At 43.9% G+C, this 24,850-nt stretch overlaps 1 protein-coding gene across 1 annotated transcript in view; it reads right to left on the minus strand.

The window, feature by feature from the left end:
• Positions 1 to 8,903, minus strand: part of LOC128690825 (inhibitor of Bruton tyrosine kinase) — a 128,562-nt gene extending 119,659 nt beyond the window's left edge. Inside the window, exon 1 of the mRNA XM_070088170.1 lies at positions 8,713 to 8,903. The gene's annotated coding sequence lies outside the window, so the exon portion shown is untranslated. The remainder of the gene's footprint in view (positions 1 to 8,712) is intronic.
• Between the last annotated feature and the right edge of the window lie 15,947 nt (positions 8,904 to 24,850).

Below are 24,850 nucleotides of genomic sequence, written 5' to 3' on the forward strand. Positions count from 1 at the left end.
GGATGGCTTCTCCGCTGAATTAAAGGTTACCTGTCCAACAGAAAGTCATCTGTGTTGTTCCAGGGACATAAAAGTGTAACTAAAGACTTTGAATTAGGAACCCCACAGGGAGGTGTGCTTAGCCCCACCCTTTTCAATACATGTATTCTGATTAATGCCCTACTTAATGCTATGCCTAGCCAGCCCCATCATTATATGGTTAGTTTTGCTGATGATATAATGATTCACACCACCGGATTCTCCAACACCCAAAACATTCTTAATCATGTACATGCCTCATGCCAGGACCTGGGGTTAATAATCTCAGGGGATAAAACAAAGATACTCAACAGGCGTCCTCCTCGACAGAGAGGCACAGTTCGTCAGATCCAGTTTCATGATGGGTCTCTTCTAGAATATGTAAGCAGATACAGGTATCAAGGCTTTGAGGTTCCACTACTTGGACCTGTCGTAACAAGACTTTGTCGTCAATACAAAGAAAGGCTGAGAGCACTTAGAGTTGTGGCAGGTTTTCATCCCAGGTATGGAGTTAATGTTAAAATTGTAAAAATGATGTATCTTGCTTATATTAGATCATTGGTTGATTATGCGGCGCCACTATTTGCACTCGTGTCTGACTGGAAGATTGGAGGGCTGGAAAAACTGCAAAATGAAGCAATGAGGATCATCCTAGGATGCCCTCGTACTGCCAAAATTTTAAATATGCGGAAAGAACTTAATATTCCAAGCATTAGAGATCGTGTTACTGAAAGAAATATCCTTATTGGGGTCAATATGCTTAGGTTAGCCCATTCAAACCCCTGCAAAGAAGCCCTCCAAACTTTCCTCAGCACTGGTGAACATCCTTCCAGATGGATCGAAAAAACTGGAACCGACCTCCGCATGAACCAGCTACATGATCTAAGTCAAGTTAGGCAACAGAGACACTTCCCTGCTCCATGGGATATTACCATATTCCAAACTACCATTCCTCCATTTCCCCCCAAAATTCTTCTTAAATCACAACCAAAGCTTCGTCTTGAAGCCAAACATGATGCCTTAAGCTGTATTGATAACTTAGTCACACACAACACACTGTCACAAATTATTTACGTTGATGGCTCTGTTCACCAGTCCACTGTTGCAGCTGGTAGTGCTGCTGTTGTCATACAGAGTGATGGCTCTCATAAAGAAATTGGAGCACGCATCAATAACTGGGCCTCTACCCTTCAAACAGAACTGTTTGCCATACTCCTTGTACTCAAATGCATCCATGTATCTAAGGTTGACACTTTAATTTTAACTGATTCTCTGTCATCCATAAATGCTCTCAACTCATTAAGTATAAATTGTGGCATGCTTGTGTCAGAAGCCAGACATAGGTATGGTAAGATTGTGGACAGTGGAGTCAGAGTGCACATGCTGTGGATTCTATTTCACATTGGTCTTCAGATGCATGATAAAACTGATAAATTGGCTAAGCTGTATGCTTTCAAAGAGGGAGTAGATTACAATCTTGGCTTGTCAGTTAGTAGTTTGAGAACAATAATACGAAAAGAACTTCAATTGAACTTTATTGACTTAAGACTTAGGGAGACTGACACAAGTCAGTCCATCTATCATCATTCCATCATGCAGGAGGAGCCACATGTCTATGGTGCATCCAACAAAATAAGCAGACTCTTGGATGTCACTACCGCCCGGCTCCGGCTGGGTTACAAGTATTTTTGGCAGGTTAAATCACCACCACCAGATGTAGACCAAACGAAATGTAAACTTTGCCAGATGGACTATTGTCACACCTTGCGTCATTATGTACTGGAGTGCGATAAAATTAATGAATTTAGAGACAACTCACTCAGAAATGTTCAAGAAATGGCAAAGTATTTTATCCACAGTGGTATATTACAGACCATTCTGGAGAAATACCCTGACTTTGCTAGCTGTAAATAATGCATTACCGTGTGTGTGTACTCACCTAATTGTGGTTGCAGGGGTCGAGACTCGGCTCCTGGCCCCTGTGTGTGTGTGTGTGTGTGTGTGTGTGTGTGTGTGTGTGTGTGTGTGTGTGTGTGTGTGTGTGTGTGTGTGTGTGTGTGTGTGTGTGTGTGTGTGTGTGTGTGTGTGTGTACGTGTGTACTCACCTAGTTGTACTCACCTAGTTGAGGTTGCGGGGGTCGAGTCCGAGCTCCTGGCCCCGCCTCTTCACTGATCGCTACTAGGTCACTCTCTCTGAACCGTGAGCTTTATGATACCTCTGCTTAAAGCTATGTATGGATCCTGCCTCCACTACATCGCTTCCCAAACTATTCCACTTACTGACTACTCTGTGGCTGAAGAAATACTTCCTAACATCCCTGTGATTCATCTGTGTCTTCAACTTCCAACTGTGTCCCCTTGTTACTGTGTCCAATCTCTGGAACATCCTGTCTTTGTCCACCTTGTCAATTCCTCTCAGTATTTTGTATGTCGTTATCATGTCCCCCCTATCTCTCCTGTCCTCCAGTGTCGTCAGGTTGATTTCCCTTAACCTCTCCTCGTAGGACATACCTCTTAGCTCTGGGACTAGTCTTGTTGCAAACCTTTGCACTTTCTCTAGTTTCTTCACGTGCTTGGCTAGGTGTGGGTTCCAAACTGGTGCCGCATACTCCAATATGGGCCTAACGTACACGGTGTACAGGGTCCTGAACGATTCCTTATTAAGATGTCGGAATGCTATTCTGAGGTTTGCTAGGCGCCCATATGCTGCAGCAGTTATTTGATTGATGTGCGCTTCAGGAGATGTGCCTGGTGTTATACTCACCCCAAGATCTTTTTCCTTGAGTGAGGTTTGTAGTCTCTGGCCCCCTAGACTGTACTCCATCTGCGGTCTTCTTTGCCCTTCCCCAATCTTCATGACTTTGCACTTGGTGGGATTGAACTCCAGGAGCCAATTGCTGGACCAGGTCTGCAGCCTGTCCAGATCCCTTTGTAGTTCTGCCTGGTCTTCGATCGAGTGAATTCTTCTCATCAACTTCACGTCATCTGCAAACAGGGACACCTCAGAGTCTATTCCTTCCGTCATGTCGTTCACAAATACCAGAAACAGCACTGGTCCTAGGACTGACCCCTGTGGGACCCCGCTGGTCACAGGTGCCCACTCTGACACCTCGCCACGTATCATGACTCACTGCTGTCTTCCTGACAAGTATTCCCTGATCCATTGTAGTGCCTTCCCTGTTATCCCTGCTTGGTCCTCCAGTTTTTGCACCAATCTCTTGTGTGGAACTGTGTCAAACGCATTCTTGCAGTCCAAGAATATGCAGTCCACCCACCCCTCTCTCTCTTGTCTTACTGCTGTCACCATGTCATAGAACTCCAGTAGGTTTGTGACACAGGATTTCCCGTCCCTGAAACCATGTTGGCTGCTGTTGATGAGATCATTCCTTTCTAGGTGTTCCACCACTCTTCTCCTGATAATCTTCTCCATGATTTTGCATACTATACATGTCAGTGACACTGGTCTGTAGTTTAATGCTTCATGTCTGTCTCCTTTTTTAAAGATTGAGACTACATTTGCTGTCTTCCACGCCTCAGGCAATCTCCCTGTTTCGATAGATGTATTGAATATTGTGTGTGTGTGTGTGTGTGTGTGTGTGTGTGTGTGTGTGTGTGTGTGTGTGTGTGTGTGTGTGTGTGTGTGTGTGTGTGTGTGTGTGTGTGTGTGCATATAGTATTAGTACGCTCATGTGCATGTGTCTGTGTGTGCGCCCTCGTGTGTGTATGTGTGCGCGCGCACGCTCGTGTGGGTGTATGACCCACTTAATATTTGTACTTATAACTCATTACAATTGTGACCAGGTGTGGACATATCAGTGGCTCATTACTTTGTAATTTGTTCATGACTGTAACCATGTATAGGAGTGAGGCTGATTCATTACCTTTGTAACTTGCCATGATTGTGACCAGATCTACCTGGAGTTCATTACCTTTGTAACTAGTTCAGCTATCATAACTTTGGGGTCCAGTCCCTGGACCCATTATGTACCTTTGTAATCTTTTGACTACCGCCCACAGGATGGGTATGGGGTGCATAATAAAGATATTAAACTAACTTAAACTAACTCCAATGAAGACACCCAAAAGTATGAAAATAATTTTTTTTACCACATGAAATATACGTTTTCCTACACACAGAAAGAAGAATACATGCACAATATATATTGTGCATGTACTAGTGTACTAAATGAAGAATAAATGACACTTACCTTTATTGAAGATGTAGTGATGAGTAATGAGACACTGTGTCCTGGGAGTGCCTTTTCCTCCTGAGTAATGCAGGTCCTGTTTGTCATTTTCTTCCAGAACAGGCCTCATCACACTGTGTATGCCACTATAATTCTTAAATCTCTCAAACCAACCTTTACTGGCCTTAAATTCACCAATATGAGCACTAGTTCCAGGCATTTTTTCCTGTTCACCTGGGTGTTAGTTGACTTGTGTGGGTCACATCCTGGGGGACAAGATTAAGGACCCCAATGACACATTGACTTTCTTGGGCAATGTCACACTAGCTCGGCTGAGGCGCTCAAGCCGGACGACCCAGACAGCCGTGTTCGGGACGAATGATGCAAGTCGAGTTTTTCAATGTAGGTCGGGGTCAAATTTTTATGCTGACAAGCATTTTAAGTCGGTTTTATCGTAGGTTGAGGCCATCGTAAGTCAGGGGTCCACTGTACATCCTGACGAGATGTACTTCCCCTATCTGGGTAAGTAACCTTGGATAGGGCCTTGATACCTTAAGTCCTTATGGAAGGGGATTCCCCTTCCAAACAATAAACTCTCCCCTCACGCAGTCTTCCATACGCCAACAAGAATCTTCAATAAAGGTAAAAGTGATGTTAAATGTTCATTTATCCATTTCATTAGTCATTTATATTTATTTCTCACTGTTTTCTGTATGTAAAACTATAGTTATTCTCTATAAAATGTATTTTTTATATATTTGGGTGCCTGGAACGGATTAATTAGATTTACATTATTTCTCATGGGAAATATTGCTTCAGTTTTCGTACGATTCTGTTTTCGTCAGACTTCTTACAACTGATTAATCACAAAAACCGAGGCTCCACTGTAAAGATGTTATATTATAGGTCGGCCATAACCAATCCGACATCATTGGGACCTGTAGTGTGCCGCATTAGTAAGCCTGCCGGATTACAGTGGTTAGGTTAGAATAAATTTAATTAACCTATCAACAGAGACTCTTTCTGCTTCATCTTCCTCATTTTCATCACTGTTTTTTCTTCCACTGGCTTGCTTCTGTTGATTTACATCCATTTGCACAATTTCTGAGTCAGTATAATGATGAAATTTGAGTCAGTATAACGATTTGAGTCAGTATAATGATGAAATTATGCTAGCCGAAATTAGTGCCAGATTACTGATGGAACCGGATAACTGATTGCCAGATTAGTGATAGCCGACCTGTATTATTAATAAAATACATACACAAAAAGTTTGACAAGCTTTAACCATGAAACTTGGAAAATACAAAACATCAGTATCCTTTTTGTTTAATACAAGACTGGTGTCAAACTTTTTATATGCACTTAAGTCCAATAGATTTTTTTTTTTTTGCACTGTTTCTAACTTATTTCCAAAGCCATCCAAACTACAATATTGGCTTCAATACTGACAGACTGGCACTAACTTCCAATGTTCTCATCCACAACTATGCCAAATAAGTGCTTTCTACACTCTTGCTAATTCTGAATTTTGTAAAATTTAATTCTACTTTTGAAAGTTCTGTCTATGGTCAAATAGTTAAAGTGCTTTACACTTCAATCATATTCTCACCATCATTCTATGCCTTTTCAAAATATTCAGTACTCTTATCCTGTGCTTACTGGAAAAAGACTCCTGTAACAGTATGCTAATTTTGTTATCCTGTTTTATATCTTTTCAGAGTACAGTCCATAACATGAGGCCAAGCAGCTTATTACCATTATTGCAGACACCTGGAAAATGTTGCCTTGCTGCAGATTAGTGCTAACCAGAACACCAGCAAATACCTTTTTCTTCACACACAGTACTTTTAATATTCTTGAAATGCTTCACATACAATGGGCTTTCCTTAGAGCTTACAGAGTGTATTATTCTATCCATTTCAATCACAATAATAACTATAATAATAATAATAATAATAATAATAATAATAATAATAATAAAATTTCTTTACAGTATACACAGATATTGTTCAACTTGGCTAATACTGAATTTAGAGGCTCCAACGAATTAAACTTGTATTTACATGGAGTCAAGGTTGACTTCCGCAAGAAGCATATTTGCACAGTGCTAGTGTACAGCAGCGTCCAAAGGGGAACAATGACATGGAAGAGAGCGCTACCGAATGCTGCTGACATCGAAGGGAGCACTACTGGGTGTTATAGACTTTCAACATTTTCATAATGCAAGCAATATATTGGCAACCAAGCAAAAATATTTATTTCTTTTGCATTTTTTGGGGGGGAGGGGGGAGGAGGAGGGAAATATTAGCAATAAAATAAATTTTATGCTCAATAATATAAATGATTCCAAAGAGAATCAACACCTGAGCAATGTCTCATAAGTGTACATTGAGTATGGTTGAGTTGGGCAAGGTTAGGCTAAGTTTAGGTTAAAGTAGGCTGAGGTTAGGCTAAGTTAGGTTCATTTTAATAATTAAATAAGGGTCTTTTAAAAAATGTCTTCAAGGAAAAAGAAAATTAAAATTTGCACAAAATATAACTAGCTAAGGTTTACGAATACTCGGTAGAACTTCAACATTAGTTTACATTTTATGATATATATATATAACTTATGTACAAAACAGAATAATTAATTCTTGAACATTTTTATTCTGGACGATATTAGTGAAAATAGTAATGTACTATATATATATATGCAGCCAGCAGCAACAGCCTGGTTGATCAGGCTCTGATCCACCAGGAGGCCTGGTCTCAGACCGGGCCGCGGGGGCGTTGACCCCCGGAACTCTCTCCAGGTAAACTCCAGGTAAACTATGCACTAATTTTGGTCATGGAGTATGTCTGAGCCAGTGCTTAATGCCGAGTTGTCACACACCAGCCGAATGTAAACAAAGACGAACCAGTACCAATGACAAATAACATTAGGTTACATTAGACTATTTTAGGCTGGGTTAGGTGGGTTTTATTAGATTTTTTTTTTTTTTACCATTTGCTTATAATAATATCAGAATTGCAAAACAAACTTAATACTGCACAATTTAAACCATAATTAACTACTGAAATCCAATGAGTAGGGTATCCCATAGCTCGATCGTTAGTGCACTCAGCTCACACACTGAGGTCCGGAGTTTGAATCTCCTCCAGTACAGCTGGAAAACATTAGGGACATGTTTCCATAAGACACCTGCTGTCCTTGTCCCTGTTCACCCATCAGTTTAAAATGAGTACCTGGGTGTTAGTCGACTAGTGTGGGTCACATCCTGGGACAAAACTGGCCTAATTTGCCCGAAATGCTCAGCATAACAAGGGACTTTCTATACAGTAGTATGTCATTGATGTCAGCTAGGACTGTATACCTTGTACATGTACTTGTAGTAACATAAAGACATTATATTATTATAGCAGTAGTATGTATACTTTTACCAATGTAATTATCTCCATTTCACAAACCAATCACTAATACACACTTTTCATCATAGAGTTCTAGGAAATTCGATGTAGCCCCTAAACTCGGCATTTAGACTCGACTGTGTTAGGTTATCATAATGTAGCCTGAATAATTAACTATATAAAACCATCCAGGTATCGTGAAAGTCTGAAATTATGTATGAGGTCTAAATAAACGTCTTGTCACACAAAAAAAGTTATGTCATAGGAGTAATAATAGCACTTATTTAAGATAAGAATTATTCAGATTTTTAACCAGGAGGGTTAGTCACCCAGGATAACCCAGTATTTTATCTTAAAGTCATTGCATCATTGAGGACTGTTTGTCTTATTTCCATTGGGGTCCTTTAATTTTGTCCCTCAGGATGTGGTCCACACCAGGTGACGAACACCCAGGTACCTGCTTATTGCTTGGTAAACAAGGATAGCAGGTGTAAGGAAACATGCCCAATGTTTCCTCCCGGCCAGGGATTGAACCCTATGGATACTCCTATTGCCAACCAAACCATAGGAGTAACAAGAATGACGACTTAACCTAGGATATATATACATATGTGTGTGTGTGTGTATATAATATATATATATATATATATATATATATATATATATATATATATATATATATATATATATATATATATATATATATATATATATATATATATATAAAATATATATATATAATATATATATATATAATATATATATATACACACAAATCCAAATCCTTAAAATGGTCTACATATATATAGTGTCTAACTTTATTATATACTAGTGGCATTCTGAAATTCCTGAATTAACACTCAAATACATTTTCACTTGGCAGACATAATAGTTTTTTGAGTGCGTCCTATACCTACTATGTGCGTTGAAGTGAAGCTTACAGGCACGTATTTGATCAAGGATGTAGAACCCCAAAATACTGTTAAGGACAGATGATGCAACAGTCAGTCATAACAATCAGAGAAATACAGTTGAATGACGTGTAGACTAAGATTGTGTTGAGGATTTAAGCAGCAGCTGTGGCTCACCTCACCATTTCACCCTTATGACGCACCTTGTCTATTATTTGCAGCTCTCCACAGCAGTGAAGGAGGCGAGGGAAGCAGCAGTCATGGCACAACAGCAATGACAAACTCCACAAGATGTGTCCATGGTGAGCAATGTCTACTATGCAGCCTGAGGCGGAGGTGGGAGGACTGAAGTGTTCCGAGCCGAGACTGCGACCTTGGTCCCAGACCACAACACTCCCCTCACCTCCCACCCCTCCATCACCTCCCACCCCTCCATCACCTCCCACCCCTCCATCACCTCCCACCCCTCCATCACCAAAACCCCAACATATACTTCCCTACCCCCAAACACACTCCGCCCTCACACACTCCTCCCCTCACACATACTTCCCCCCACACACACTTCCACCCCTGCAACCACTTAATAAGATGAGATTAAGACACATGTGCAACATCTGGGTATCTTTATTGTAGACGTTTCGCCATCCAGTGGCTTTATCAATACAAATTCTAGGACATAACTTGAAGACAGTAGAACTATGTACAGAAGATGAGGTAATCAGTCCCTCAACCTAGGAGTAGGTGCGAAGAGCACCATAGTCGTGGAGATTCTGGAATCTCCACGACTATGGTGCTCTTCGCACCTACTCCTAGGTTGAGGGACTGATTACCTCATCTTCTGTACATAGTTCTACTGTCTTCAAGTTATGTCCTAGAATTTGTATTGATAAAGCCACTGGATGGCGAAACGTCTACAATAAAGATACCCAGATGTTGCACATGTGTCTTAATCTCATCTTGTCGGTATTATATACCATTCGTACACAACCACTTAATAGGTGAGGACACTTCTGACCACATACTTATTATCATGGGGAGAGCTAAACCCATAGGGATTATACAGCGCCTGTGGGGGGGGGATGATGAAAGGCATTCAAGTTCAATTCAGGGAACTGGAGCACAGATACAATTCCCTAGATCAAGAGCCCCTTACCAGCGTCAAGGAACCTTCCTTGAGGGCGTCCTACCACATATAATACAATTTTAGCATACATATTCCCCTGATTTTTACTGTATCTAATATTTAGGCTTACCTGGAGAGAGTTCCGGGGGTCAACGCCCCCGTGGCCCAGTCTGTGACCAGGCCTCCTGGTGGATCAGAGCCTGATCAACCAGGCTGTTACTGCTAGCTTCACGCAATCCAACGTACGAGCCACAGCCCGGCTGGTCAGGTACCGACTTTAGGTGATACAAGGTAAACAAATTCTGGCCACAAAATAGAGCGAAACACCAACGTCAAAGACCTGGGAGTGATCATGTCGGAGGATCTCACCTTCAAGGACCATAACATTGTATCAATCGCATCTGCTAGAAAAATGACAGGATGGATAATGAGAACCTTCAAAACTAGGGATGCCAAGCCCATGATGACACTCTTCAGGTCACTTGTTCTATCTAGGCTGGAATATTGCTGCACACTAACAGCACCTTTCAAGGCAGGTGAAATTGCTGACCTAGAAAATGTACAGAGAACCTTCACGGCGCGCATAACGGAGATAAAACACCTCAATTACTGGGAGCGCTTGAGGTTCCTGAACCTGTATTCCCTGGAACGCAGGCAGGAGAGATACATGATTATATACACCTGGAAAATCCTAGAGGGACTAGTACCGAACTTGCACACGAAAATCACTCACTACGAAAGCAAAAGACTTGGCAGACGATGCAACATCCCCCCAATGAAAAGCAGGGGTGTCACTAGCACGTTAAGAGACCATACAATAAGTGTCAGGGGCCCGAGACTGTTCAACTGCCTCCCAGCATACATAAGGGGGATTACCAACAGACCCCTGGCAGTCTTCAAGCTGGCACTGGACAAGCACCTAAAGTCGGTTCCTGACCAGCCGGGCTGTGGCTCGTACGTTGGTTTGCGTGCAGCCAACAGTAACAGCCTGGTTGATCAGGCTCTGATCCACCAGGAGGCCTGGTCACAGACCGGACCGCGGGGGCGTTGACCCCCGGAACTCTCTCCAGGTAATACAAGGACCCAATGGAAATAAGTCAGTTTTTTTTTTTTTAGTTATCTTAGGTAATCTGCACAAACGTTACTATGTAAAACATTATTGTAATAATCTAAGACTGTCTAATGTACCGAAATAATCTTACCCCCCCCCCAAATGCATTTCCCGGGGATATGTGTCTCGACTATCCCCGGGGGAGTACACACTCTGTCTGTGGAGTATGTACTCCTCAGGGAGTACACACTTTCCTCACATACACCACTCACATTTCCCACATCCCTTACACACTCCCCACATACAAACACCTCCTTCCACACCTTCACACACACTACACCAGGAGGTATTTCTTCTGACTCTTTATTTGTTCTAAATAGCCTAAGACATGAAAGTGGCATGTTTGTGTATGAAGTTAGGCAAATATGTACAAAAATTATTAAGAAATGGATTACAATTAAGTTTTTATGGATTCCCTCTTTCTCTAAGCTGGAATATTGCTCTTGTGAATTATTATTATGTCAGTAAATTACCTGCATGAGGTTTACAGGGTATTACCTGAATTATTACATGAAAGTAATTTGGGTGAGATAAGTGGGACTTAGTCACAGTAGGTTGCCGAACTGTCACTCCCTCGATGCCCACTTCTTCACCACTTTCACAAAAAGCTAGACCTGACATTAAATTAATAATTACCATATTATAATCAACTACTCTGGTAAATTAAAATTGTGAACTGTATATGATTTAATTACTGTAGATGAATCACACCACAACATTGGCCTGACACCCAGACCCTATACTGGCCAGCTAGAGAACCACCCGATTCTGGAGTTTACCTGGAGAGAGTTCCGGGGGTCAACGCCCCCACAGCCCGGTCTGTGACCAGGTCTCCTGGTGGATCAGAGCCTGATCAACCAGGCTGTTGTTGCTGGCTGCACGCAAACCAACGTATGAGCCACAGCCCGGCTGGTCAGGAACCGACTTTAGGTGCTTGTCCGGTGCCAGCTTGAAGACTGCCAGGGGTCTGTTGGTAATCCCCCTTATGTATGCTGGGAGGTAGTTGAACAGTCTCGGGCCCCTGACACTTATTGTATGGCCTCTTAACGTGCTAGTGACACCCCTGCTTTTCATTGGGGGGATGTTGCATCGTCTGCCAAGTCTTTTGCTTTCATAGTGAGTGATTTTCGTGTGTAAGTTCGGTACTAGTCCCTCTAGGATTTTCCAGGTGTATATAATCATGTATCTCTCCCGCCTGCGTTCCAGGGAATACAGTTTTAGGAACCTCAAGCGCTCCCAGTAATTGAGGTGTTTTATCTCCGTTATGCGTGCCGTGAAGGTTCTCTGTACATTTTCTAGGTCAGCAATTTCACCTGCCTTGAAAGGTGCTGTTAGTGTGCAGCAATATTCCAGCCTAGATAGAACAAGTGACCTGAAGAGTGTCATCATGGGCTTGGCCTCCCTAGTTTTGAAGGTTCTCATTATCCATCCTGTCATTTTTCTAGCAGATGCGATTGATACAATGTTATGGTCCTTGAAGGTGAGATCCTCCGACATGATCACTCCCAGGTCTTTGACGTTGGTGTTTTGCTCTATTTTGTGGCCGAAAATTTGCCACCTGGGTCATGTTTCCCTCGCCTATCACCTTCATGATACCTTCAATCGCTTTTTTCTCCTCCTGCTTTCTTTCATCATAAGTTTCCCCTTCAGCTTCGTCTAGCCCATAGACAAAAACTGATCTCTGCCTTTCCACCTCCCACTGTGACTCCCATTGCATCCTCTGAGGTGTTTTAGTTCCTTCCTGTGGAGTGTTCCTTCCTTCAGTCCCTTCCCTAGCTGTGGCCCTATGCTCATTGGTTTGTCCTTCCTGCTCATCTGTTCCTGGGCCCCACAAGTGTCTAGTAAGGTCCCTGCACATGTCATAGTTCCTTCAATGTCTTCCAACCTCTCATTCTGTCCTAGTGTGCTCCCTGTCTTTGTTTTGGCCCCATGTGGGTTTGACAGGACCTCTGCATACAGTTTAGCTTCCATGCTCCCTTGAGACTCTTTGTCTGTGTCTGATGTAAACATTGCTGATGCTACTTCTGTATTATCTTTGTCTCTTGGCTGTTCAGATTTCTCAGCTCCTCTTCTAATCTCTGTATCTTGGCTTCTGCTACTGTGGCATGTTGCTCCCACTTTCTGCATTCTGCTGCTAACCTCTCCTCCATCTTCCTTGCAAGCTCATCTAGTCTCCTTCCCCAGTGTGTGTACTCACCTAGTTGTACTCACCTAGTTGAGGTTGCAGGGGTCGAGTCCAAGCTCCTGGCCCCGCCTCTTCACTGGTCGCTACTAGGTCACTCTCCCTGAACCATGAGCTTTATTGTACCTCTGCTTAAAGCTATGTATGGATCCTGACTCCACTACATCGCTTCCCAAACTATTCCACTTCCTGACTACTCTGTGGCTGAAGAAATACTTCCTAACATCCCTTTGATTCATCTGTGTCTTCAACTTCCAACTGTGTCCCCTTGTTACTGTGTCCAGTCTCTGGAACATCCTGTCTTTGTCCACCTTGTCAATTCCTCTCAGTATTTTGTAAGTCGTTATCATGTCCCCCCTATCTCTCCTGTCCTCCAGTGTCGTCAGGTTGATTTCCCTTAACCTCTCCTCATAGGACATACCTCTTAGCTCTGGGACTAGTCTTGTTGCAAACCTTTGCACTTTACCTGGAGTTTACCTGGAGAGAGTTTCGGGGGTCAACGCCCCCGCGGCCCGGTCTGTGACCAGGCCTCCTGGTGGATCAGCGCCTGATCAACCTAGTTTCTTTACATGCTTGGCTAGGTGTGGGTTCCAAACTGGTGCCGCATACTCCAATATGGGCCTAACGTACACGGTGTACAGGGTCCTGAACGATTCCTTATTAAGATGTCAGAATGCTGTTCTGAGGTTTGCCAGGCGCCCATATGCTGCAGCAGTTATTTGGTTGATGTGTGCTTCAGGAGATGTGCCTGGTGTTATACTCACCCCAAGATCTTTTTCCTTGAGTGATGTTTGTAGTCTCTGACCCCCTAGACTGTACTCCATCTGCAGTCTTCTTTGCCCTTCCCCAATCCTCATGACTTTGCACTTGGTGGGATTGAACTCCAGGAGCCAGTTGCTGGACCAGGTCTGCAGCCTGTCCAGATCCCTTTGTATTTCTGCCTGGTCTTCGATCGAATGAACTCTTCTCATCAACTTCACGTCATCTGCAAACAGTGACACCTCGGAGTTTATTCCTTCCGTCATGTCGTTCACAAATACCAGAAACAGCACTGGTCCTAGGACTGACCCCTGTGGGACCCCGCTGGTCACAGGTGCCCACTCTGACACCTCGCCTCGTACCATTACTCGCTGCTGTCTTCCTGACAAGTATTCCCTGATCCATTGCAGTGCCTTCCCTGTTATTCCTGCTTGGTCCTCCAGTTTTTGCACTAATCTCTTGTGTGGTACTGTGTCAAACGCCTTCTTGCAGTCTAAGAAAATGCAATCCACCCACCCCTCTCTCTCTTGTCTTACTGCTGTCACCATGTCATAGAACTCCAGTAGGTTTGTGACACAGGATTTCCCGTCTCTGAAACCATGTTGTCTGCTGGTGATGAGATCATTCCTTTCTAGATGTTCCACCATTCTTCTCCTGACAATCTTTTCCATGATTTTGCATGCTATACATGTCAGTGACACTGGTCTGTAGTTTAGTGCTTCATGTGCTGTCTTCCATGCCTCAGGCAATCTCCCTGTTTCGATAGATGTATTGAATATTGTTGTTAGGGGTACACATAGTTCCTCTGCTCCCTCTCTCAGGACCCATGGAGAGATGTTATCTGGCCCCATTGCCTTTGAGGTATCTAGCTCACTCAGAAGCCTCTTCACTTCTTCCTCGGTTGTGTGTACTGTGTCCAGCACATGGTGGTGTACCCCACCTCTCCGTCTTTCTGGAGCCCCTTCTGTCTCCTCTGTGAACACTTCTTTGAATCTCTTGTTGAGTTCCTCACATACTTCACTGTCATTTCTTGTTGTCTCTCCTCCTTCCTTCCTTAGCCTGATTACCTGGTCCTTGACGGTTGTTTTCTTCCTGATGTGGCTGTATAACAGCTTCGGGTCAGATTTGGCTTTTGCTGCTATGTCGTTTTCATATTGACGTTGGGCCTCCCTTCTTATCTGTGCATATTCGTTTCTGGCTCTATGACTGCTCTCCTTATTCTCCTGGGTCCTTTGCCTTCTATATTTCTTCCATTCCCTAGCACACTTGGTTTTTGCCTCCTTGCATCTTTGAGTGAACCATGGGCTCATCCTGGCTTTTTCATTATTCCTGTTACCCTTGGGTACAAACCTCTCCGCAGCCTCCTTGCACATTGTGACTACATATTCCATCATCTCATTAACTGGTTTCCCTGCCAGTTCTCTGTCCCACTGAACCTCATTCAGGAAGTTCCTCATTCCTGTGTAGTCCCCTTTCCTGTAGTTTGGTTTCATTCGTCCTGGCCTTCCTGCTTCCCCCTCCACTTGTAGCTCTACTGTGTATTCGAAGCTCAAAACCACATGATCGCTGGCCCCAAGGGGTCTTTCATATGTGATGTCCTCAATATCTGCACTACTCAAGGTGAATACTAAGTCCAGTCTTGCTGGTTCATCCTCTCCTCTCTCTCTTGTAGTGTCCCTTACGTGTTGGTACATGAAGTTTTCCAGTACCACCTCCATTATCTTAGCCCTCCATGTATCTTGGCCCCCATGTGGCTCCAAGTTCTCCCATTCGATCTCCTTGTGGTTAAAGTCGCCCATGATCAGGAGCTTTGCCCTGCATGTATGAGCTCTTCTGGCCACTGCAGTCAGTGTGTCAACCATCGCTCTATTGCTCTCGTCATACTCTTGCCTTGGCCTCCTGCTGTTCTGTGGTGGGTTATACATCACTGCAATTATCACCTTGGGACCTCCAGAGTGAAGCGTTCCTGCTATGCAATCACTTTCTTCTCTGCTGTCTCCTCTCTCCAGTTCATCAAAATTCCATTGGTGTTTGATCAGCAATGCCACTCCTCCCCCCTCCCTGTTCCTTCTGTCTTTCCTCAGGATCTGGTATCCCATTGGGAAGATGGCATCTGTTATCATACCTGTAAGCTTGGTTTCTGTGATTGCTATGATGTCTGGTGATGCCTCTTTGACTCTTTCATGCCACTCCTCCCACTTGTTTGTTATTCCATCAGCGTTTGTGTACCATACCTTCAGTTTCCTTTCCAACACTGTGGTTTGGGGGGCCTGTGGGGGTGGGAGACCTGGTAGCATACTGTGGGATTCTATGGTTGGGGGTTGGGTGGAAGCTGTGGGTATGGATTGTATTGTGTGTTGGGATGGTGTGATAGGTTGTGGGGTTCTGAGGATAGTTGTGTGTGTGCTTGCTCTTGCTGCTCTGTTCTGCTCTGACTGACCTCTGCTGGTTCCATCCTTGTCTCCTTTCCTAGCTCCTTTCGCTTTTTTGTCCTCTCCCTCAGCTGCTGTCTCTCTTTTTGTGTTCTGTCTCTGTCTAGGAACACCTTCTTGTACTCTTCCGAGCTTCTCAACCGTGGTTTTTCTTGGAGGATCCTGTTCCGCACTGTTTCTGTCCTGAGAATCAGCTTGATCGGTCGGTTTCTCCCCTTCAAGTACCCCCCTATTCTCTGAAAATTTACAATCTCGTCCATGTCTTCCCCTATTTCCGTGATGATTTTCTCAATCTCCTTTCTTTCTTCCTGCCGTCTTTCAGTGTGTGTCCTTTCCTCTCTCTCCCGAAGCCCATGGATAAACACTGATTTTGCCCTTTCCTCCTCCCATTGCCTCTCCCTCTGTGACTCTGGTTCCTGTCTGTATGTGGTCATTTTCTCCCTTGATTTTTCCAGTGGCTCTTGGTAGCATGGTTGTGCCTCAGCATTCGACCTATCTCCCTCTCCATCTGCACCCATCTGCTCTTCCCTTCCACTCCCTGGCCCTTCTTTGCAGGCTGATAGGACCTTAGCATATTTCATATCTCCTTCCTTCCTGTTCAGCCTCTCAGCTTCGTATGGTGTGTCTTTTCTGGTCACTACCCCTGAGACTTGCTTCAGCCTGTTTACCTCAAATTCTAGGACCTTTACCCTGGCTACTGCAGTTTCGACTTATGCCTCCCAATTCTTCGTCTCCTTCTCCAACCTCTTTTCCCATTTCACAGAGAGCTCTTTCTCCATTTTTTCAGAAAGCTCTCCTAATTTTCTCTCCCATTCTTGCTCTATCCTTTTCCACTGCTCCTCCATCCATTCCTCCCTACCAGTACCATTGTCATCTGATCCCTGATTCCTGTGAGTCCCAACCATTTTTTTTTCTTTTTTTTTTTAGTAAAAGAGAAAGTGAAAAAGAAAAAGGGGGAGAGAGTGAGAGAGAGGGAGAAAGAGAGAGAAGGGAAGGGTAGAAGGAGGGGAAAAGGGGGAGAAAGTGAGAGAGAGAGGGAAAAGGTAAGAGAGAGGGGGGAGTGATAAAGGAAGAGAGGGAGAGAGAAGAGGAAGAGAGAGAGAAAGAGAGGAAGAGAGAGAGGGGGAGAGAGAGAGAGGGAGAGGGAGGGAGAGGGAGAGAGAGGAAGAGAGAGGAAGAGAGAAAGAGTGAGAGGAAGAGAGAGAGGAAGAGAGAGAGGAAGAGGGAGAGGAAGAGAGGATGAGAGAAAGGGGAGAGAGAGAGAGAGAGAGAGAGAGAGAGAGAGAGAGAGAGAGAGAGAGAGAGAGAGAGAGAGAGAGAGAGAGAGAGGAAGAGAGAGGAGAGGAGAGGGAGAGGCAGAGGGGGGGAAGGAAGGGTTAGAGGGTCACTTCACAGGAAGGTGTGAAATCCTGTATATGGGTGTGAGTGTGTCTGTGTACTCACCTATTTGTGGTTGCAGAGGTCGAGTCTTAGCTCCTGGCCCCATGTGTGTGTGTGTGTGTGTGTGTGTGTGTGTGTGTGTGTGTGTGTGTGTGTGTGTGTGTGTGTGTGTGTGTGTGTGTGTTTATGTGTGTGTGCATGTGTGTGTGTTTGTGTGTGTGTGTGTGTGTGTGTGTGCACGTGTGTATGTGTGCCCCCACTTCTAAGTATTCATACTGCTAATAAATATCAGTAGTAATACCCGTATTTCTAAAACTACCAACAGTGATTCTAGCACTTATCACTTCTACTTATAAAACACAGAAAGTAATTAGGTTGTAAAATTTAGCTTGTCTCAGCTTCTAGGAGTGTCTGACATCACCCTCACTAGGCTTCCCCTCGCTAGTCTGCTCCTCGCTAGTCAACACTATCTTCACCTTATCTATGCTATTTCTGCTCTAATTCTGGTAATAACTTGCAGGAGTGAGTGACCAGTATCTAACAGTGATGCAAGATCAGGATTCAGAACCCCCAAAACAACCCCAACAGGTGAGTGATACTTAAGCTGGCAGTGATGCGATGACAAGTTGCCAGATGCTGATGACGTAGTCGTCGTACACACGCCTTCTATCACTATTTTGAAAATTCTTCACCCGTGATCTTTATAACCGTATATGCTCATGCATCCCGTGTCCCTCAATGTCACTTATGATAGAATACACTTCACTTATATTGGAATACACTTCACATTCGGTGTTACACTTTATCTGTATAATGTCACACAACTGTTGTGACGTCACTGTTTCAGCAGGCCTACTGCCACCTTCCCTTGTTATATATTATATTTTTCCTTTCTACTTTTGCTTATTAACTTTTTCACTCTCACTGTATGGTGCCCCACATTTCACTTGTTATCCAATCTCTCGAAATTCTTGAACACCCTTTTCCACACTCACTTGAATCTTTGTATATTTGAATCTGTGTAGCAACAGAAGCCTACTAGCCACTAACGGTTTGACACTTTGAAATATTAAAGATTTCAGGCTTCCTCTCGACTTTTTTTAACTAATAACTCTGGTTATCACTCGTAGGATTGTTCACTGACGTTGTCACTACCATTGATTACTGCTAGCAGTTACTGCACGACTTAAAAACCACTAAAGTTCTCGGAGCCTTGTGACCCACGTCTGCTGACTGACTGTGTACTCACCTACTCACCTAGTTGAGGTTGCAGGGGTCGAGTCCAAGCTCCTGGCCCCGCCTCTTCACTGGAGAGTTTACCTGGAGAGAGTTCCGGGGGTCAACGCCCCCGCGGCCCGGTCTGAGACCAGGCCTCCTGGTGGATCAGAGCCTGATCAACCAGGCTGTTGCTGCTGGCTGCACGCAAACCAACATACGAGCCACAGCCCGGCTGATCCGGAACTGACTTTAGGTGCTTGTCCAGTGCCAGCTTGAAGACTGCCAGGGGTCTGTTGGTAATCCCCCTTATGTGTGCTGGGAGGCAGTTGAACAGTCTCGGGCCCCTGACACTTATTGTATGGTCTCTTAACGTGCTAGTGACACCCCTGCTTTTCATTGGGGGGATGGTGCATCGTCTGCCAAGTCTTTTGCTTTCGTAGTGGGTGATTTTCGTGTGCAAGTTCGGTACTAGTCCCTCTAGGATTTTCCAGGTGTATATAATCATGTATCTCTCCCTCCTGCGTTCCAGGGAATACAGGTTTAGGAACCTCAAGCGCTCCCAATAATTGAGGTGTTTTATCTCCGTTATGCGCGCCGTGAAAGTTCTCTGTACATTTTCTAGGTCGGCAATTTCACCTGCCTTGAAAGGTGCTGGTCGCTACTAGGTCACTCTCCCTGAACCATGAGCTTTATCGTACCTCTGCTTAAAGCTATGTATGGATCCTGACTCCACTACATCGCTTCCCAAACTATTCCACTTCCTGACTACTCTGTGGCTGAAGAAATACTTCCTAACATCCCTTTGATTCATCTGTGTCTTCAACTTCCAACTGTGTCCCCTTGTTACTGTGTCCAGTCTCTGGAACATCCTGTCTTTGTCCACCTTGTCAATTCCTCTCAGTATTTTGTAAGTCGTTATCATGTCCCCCCTATCTCTCCTGTCCTCCAGTGTCGTCAGGTTGATTTCCCTTAACCTCTCCTCATAGGACATACCTCTTAGCTCTGGGACTAGTCTTGTTGCAAACCTTTGCACTTTCTCTAGTTTCTTTACATGCTTGGCTAGGTGTGGGTTCCAAACTGGTGCCGCATACTCCAATATGGGCCTAACGTACACGGTGTATAGGGTCCTGAACGATTCCTTATTAAGATGTCGGAATGCTGTTCTGATGTTTGCCAGGCGCCCATATGCTGCAGCAGTTATTTGGTTGATGTGCGCTTCAGGAGATGTGCCTGGTGTTATACTCACCCCAAGATCTTTTTCCTTGAGTGATGTTTGTAGTCTCTGACCCCCTAGACTGTACTCCATCTGCGGTCTTCTTTGCCCTTCCCCAATCCTCATGACTTTGCACTTGGTGGGATTGAACTCCAGGAGCCAGTTGCTGGACCAGGTCTGCAGCCTGTCCAGATCCCTTTGTATTTCTGCCTGGTCTTCGATCGAATGAACTCTTCTCATCAACTTCACGTCATCTGCAAACAGTGACACCTCGGAGTTTATTCCTTCCGTCATGTCGTTCACAAATACCAGAAACAGCACTGGTCCTAGGACTGACCCCTGTGGGACCCCACTGGTCACAGGTGCCCACTCTGACACCTCGCCTCGTACCATTACTCGCTGCTGTCTTCCTGACAAGTATTCCCTGATCCATTGCAGTGCCTTCCCTGTTATTCCTGCTTGGTCCTCCAGTTTTTGCACTAATCTCTTGTGTGGTACTGTGTCAAACGCCTTCTTGCAGTGTGTGTGTGTGTGTGTGTGTGTGTGTGTGTGTGTGTGTGTGTGTGTGTGTCCGTGTTTGTTCACGTGAGTTACATGTGTGTGTGTGTGTGTGTGTGTGTGTGTGTGTGTGTGTGTGTGTGTGTGTGTTTGTGTGTGTGTGTGTGTGTGTGTGTGTGTATGTGTGTGTGTGTGTGTGTGTGTATGGGTTTGTGTGTGTGTGTGTGTGAGTGTGTGTATGGGTTTGTGTGTGTGTGTGTGACTGTGTGTGTATGTGCATGTGTGTGTGTGTGTGTACTCACCTATTTGTACTCACCTATTTGTGGTTGCAGGGGTCGAGTCTTAGCTCCTGGCCCCGCCTCTTCACCGGTTGCTACTGGGCCCTCTCTCTCCCCGCTCCATGAGCTTTATCAAACCTCGTCTTAAAACTGTGTATGGTTCCTGCCTCCACTACGTCATTTTCTAGGCTATTCCACTGTCTGACAACTCTGTGACTGAAGAAATACTTCCTAATATCTCTCTGACTCATTTGTGTCTTCAACTTCCACCTGTGGCCTTTTGTTTCTGTGTCCCCTCCCTGGAACATCCTGTCTTTGTCCACCTTGTCTATTCCACGCAGTATTTTATATGTCGTTGTCATGTCTCCCCTGACCCTCCTGTCCTCCAGTGTCGTCAGGCCGATTTCCCTTAATCTTTCTTCATAGGACATTCCCATTAGCTCTGGAACTAACCTTGTCGCAAACCTTTGTACTTTCTCTAGTTTCTTGACGTGCTTTATCAAGTGCGGGTTCCAAACAGGTGCTGCATACTCCAATATGGGCCTGACATACACGGTGTACAGTGTCTTGAACGATTCCTTACTAAGGTATCAGAATGCTGTTCTCAGGTTTGCCAGGCGCCCATATGCTGCAGCAGTTATCTGATTGATGTGTGCTTCTGGAGACATGCTCGGTGTTATACTCACCCCAAGATCTTTTTCCTTGAGTGAGGTTTGCAGTCTTTGGCCACCTAGTCTATACTCTGTCTGTGGTCTTCTGTGCCCTTCCCCTATCTTCATGACTTTGCATTTGGCAGGATTAAATTCGAGAAGCCATTTGCTGGACCAGGTGTCCAGTCTGTCCAGGTCTCTTTGAAGTCCTGCCTGGTCCTCATCTGATTTAATTCTCCTCATTAACTTCACATCATCTGCAAACAGGGACACTTCTGAGTCTAACCCTTCCACCATGTCGTTCACATATACCAAAAATAGCACTGGTCCTAGGACTGACCCCTGTGGGACCCCGCTCATCACAGGTGCCCACTGTGATACATCATTATGTACCATGACTCGTTGTTGCCTCCCTGTCAGGTATTCTCTGATCCATTGCAGTGCCCTTCCTGTTATATGCGCCTGATGCTCTAGCTTCTGCACTAATCTCTTGTGAGGAACTGTGTCAAAGGCCTTCTTGCAGTCCAAGAAGATGCAATCAACCCACCCCTCTCTCTCGTGTCTTACTTCTGTTATTTTATCATAAAACTCCAGAAGGTTTGTAACACAGGATTTGCCTTCCATGAATCCGTGCTGGTTGGCATTTATACTCTTGTTCCGTTCCAGGTGCTCCACCACTCTCCTCCTGATAATCTTCTCCATAACTTTGCATACTATACACATCAATGACACAGGTCTATAGTTTAGTGCCTCTATCTGTCTCCTTTTTTAAAAATGGGAACTACATTTGCCGTCTTCCATACCTCAGGTAGTTGCCCAGTTTCCAGGGATGTGTTGAAGATTGTGGTAAGTGACATGCACAACATATCTGCTCCCTCTCTAAGGACCCATGGGGAGATGTTGTCTGGTCCCATTGCCTTTGAGGTATCGATGTCCCTTAGCAGTTTCTTCACCTCCTCATCTGTATGTATGTCGTCCAACACTTGTTGGTGTATTCCTTGCTGGTGTCCCCATCTGGTCTGTCCCCCCAGAGTCCTTCCTGTCTCTACTGTAAATACTTCCTTAAATCTCGTGTTGAGCTCCTCACATACCTCTTGATCGTTTCTTGTGAGTTCTCCACCTTCTTTCCTCAGCCTTATCACCTGGTCCTTGACTGTTGTCTTCCTCCTAATTTGGCAATACAGCAGTTTCGGGTCAGATTTGACTTTCGATGCTATGTCGTTTTCATACTGTCGCTGGGCCTCCCTCCTTATCTGTGCATACTCGTTTCTGGCTCTTCTACTAATCTCCTTGTTGTCCTGGGTCCTATGCCTCCTGTACCTTTTCCATTCTCTGTTGCACTTAGTTTTTGCCTCCCTACACCTTCGGGGAAACCAAGGACTCGTTTTGGTCTTCCTATTATTTCTGTTTCCCTTGGGAACAAACTTTTCCTCTGCCTCTTTGCACTTTGTTGCTACATATTCCATCATCTCGTTTACTGATTTTCCTACCACTTCTCTGTCCCACTGAACCTCCTGCAGGAAGTTTCTCATACCTGTGTAGCCCCCCCTTTTATAGTTTGGCCTGTCCCCTTCAGTTCCTGTTACCTTCTCCACTTGTAACTCTACTATATAATCACAACTCAGAACCACGTGATCGCTAGCTCCAAGGGGCCTCTCGTAAGTGATGTCCTCAATGTCTGAACTGTTCAGGGTGAACACAAGATTCAGTCTTGCTTGCTCATCCTCCCCTCTCTCATGGCCTGAGAATCCTAGTGACCCACTTAGCCCTCTGAAAACCTTTCGCTTTAGAAGCGTATTATTTAGTGCTACATCCAGTCCATTCCTACTTCAAGCGACGATAAATGCACACCTTAAACGTATGGAAAGTCCATTGAGTAAGGTAATGAGCAAACAATTTTATGTGGACAATTTCCTGGGTGTGATGTCAACTGAAGAGGAACTGTTAATGACTTATGGAGAGGCTAATAAAATAATACAAAGTGCAAATATGCCTCTAAGGGAATGGAATAGTAATTCGTTCAAATTGAAGGACAAAATAAGTAAAGATTACCGTGGAGATGAAGTGCCAAAATGTAGTAATGTATTGGGTTTAAATTGGGATACTGAGAGAGATTTGTTAATGTTAAAACCTAATAATTACAGTATGCCCAATAAATTAACTAAGAGAGTTTTGCTTGCTGAAGCTTCCAAATGTTTTGATCCACTAGGTTTAGTGTCACCCCTTACTATAAGAGGGAAATTATTAATACAGGAAGCATGGAAACTTAAATGTGCTTGGGATGAAATTCTACCTGAGGAATTCATTAACAGGTGGGATGAATTAATTGGTGTTTATGAAAAAATTCCAATGTTGGAGTTCCCATGCCAGGTGGCCAATCCAAATGGGAAAAATGTATTCCACATTTTTTGTGATGCTTCAAAATTGGCATATGGAGCAGTTGCTTACCTTCAATGTAATAGTGTTATTTCTCTTGTTATGTCTAAGGCTAAAGTGTCTCCAATTAAATCACGTACCTTACCTCAGTTGGAATTAACAGCCATTTATGTAGGTGTCAAATTAGCTAATTATATAAGAAATAAGTTGCAGGAGATAAATATTAGCGACACTGTAATTTGGTCTGATAATGAGGTATCCTTACAATGGATTCGTAATGGAAACAGTAAAATTGTGTACGTACAAAACAGAGTCGCTGAAATTAATCAGATGCAAGAGAAGTATAATAGTTTGGGTCAGCATATGTTAACATTTAATCATATACCTGGTGAGGAGAATCCAGCTGATTTCTTGTCTCGAGGTTTACCTTATGCTAAATTTGTAAATGCTGTACCATGGTTTAAGTGGCCGAGCTGGTTGGTAAATAAAGCTAATTGGCCTGTACAAAAGGCGTATATTGCTCCTGTTGAAATTACTGTGACCACTGCTCCAATAGTTTGTCCTTCCTTAGCCATTGATATAAATAGGTATTCTTCTTTACCCAAACTAATCAATGTAACTAAATTGGTGTTTAAATTTCTAAACAAGATGAATATTTCATATAAGTTTTCACATCCTCTTGAATATTGGATAAAGAGGGTACAGGAGGAAATCTATGGAAATGAGATTAAATTGATGACGGAAAGAAAAATTGTGAAATGTTCTATAATAGAGAAATTGGGGCTGTATTTAGAGAACAATGTAATTAGGTGCAGAGGTAGGTTACAAAATGCTGAATTGGGTGATTATGCTAAACACCCTATCTTACTGCCCAAAACTCATCATCTAAGAAATTTGATTGTTCTAAATGCCCATAAAAATGTAATGCATGGTGGGGTACAAGATACCTTAAATTGTATTAGGGAAACTTTCTGGATTCCACAAGGATGGCAAAGTGTAAAAAGGGTGATTAAATTTTGTGTAATATGTCGCCGTGTGGATGCCAGATCCTATATGTACCCAGGTCCTCCACCATTGCCAAAGGAGTGTGTACAATTAGTGAAACCATTTGATGCAACAGG

Source organism: Cherax quadricarinatus, chromosome 24 (genome assembly GCF_038502225.1).
Source record: "Cherax quadricarinatus isolate ZL_2023a chromosome 24, ASM3850222v1, whole genome shotgun sequence".
Taxonomy (NCBI): Eukaryota; Metazoa; Arthropoda; class Malacostraca; order Decapoda; family Parastacidae; genus Cherax; species Cherax quadricarinatus.